The following is a 630-nucleotide window of genomic DNA, read 5'->3' as shown; positions in this document are numbered from 1 at the left end:
AAGTATGTCAATATCAAACATATGACTCTTACAAGACAAGCATTCAACAGGTTCATCAGTAGCATTTGCATCAGACAATTTTGTTTCTAAAGTGCTAACTTTATTTCAATTTTAATTCATTGTGCTCTTTCTTAAGCTTCTTATGTGCAACATCAAGTTTTTCAGATTCATTCATTAGTTCAAAGAAGGCTTTTTGCAAGTCTAACTCACTAGATTCAAAACTAGAATCACTTACTTGGCTTCCAGTATCTTCTGAGTCAGCCATTAGACAAATATTTGCTTCTTCATCTGAATCACTTGAGCTTGTCGAGCTAGATGCATTGTCTTCCCATGCTATGTAAGCTTTCTTTTTCTTTGGAAACTTTCTTTCCTTCTTTTCTTCGCTTTTCTTGTTCTTTGGACATTCAGTTTTCATGTGTCCTTTTTTTAAGAAGACTGCAAGAGTGTTAATTGATGTTGATAATGGCAAACTCAAGGTGAGAGTGCAGAATGAAGAAGTGAACTTCAATGTTTTTGAAGCAATGTCCCACCCAAATGATGATGAAGCATGTTTTCAACTTGATGCTTTAGATGAAGTATGTTCTAACATGGAGAAAGTTGCTTACATCTCATCTCCTCTAGAGAAGACCC

Source organism: Vigna radiata, unplaced genomic scaffold (assembly GCF_000741045.1).
Source record: "Vigna radiata var. radiata cultivar VC1973A unplaced genomic scaffold, Vradiata_ver6 scaffold_221, whole genome shotgun sequence".
Classification (NCBI taxonomy): Eukaryota; Viridiplantae; Streptophyta; class Magnoliopsida; order Fabales; family Fabaceae; genus Vigna; species Vigna radiata.
Note: the sequence above shows the minus strand (reverse complement) of the source record.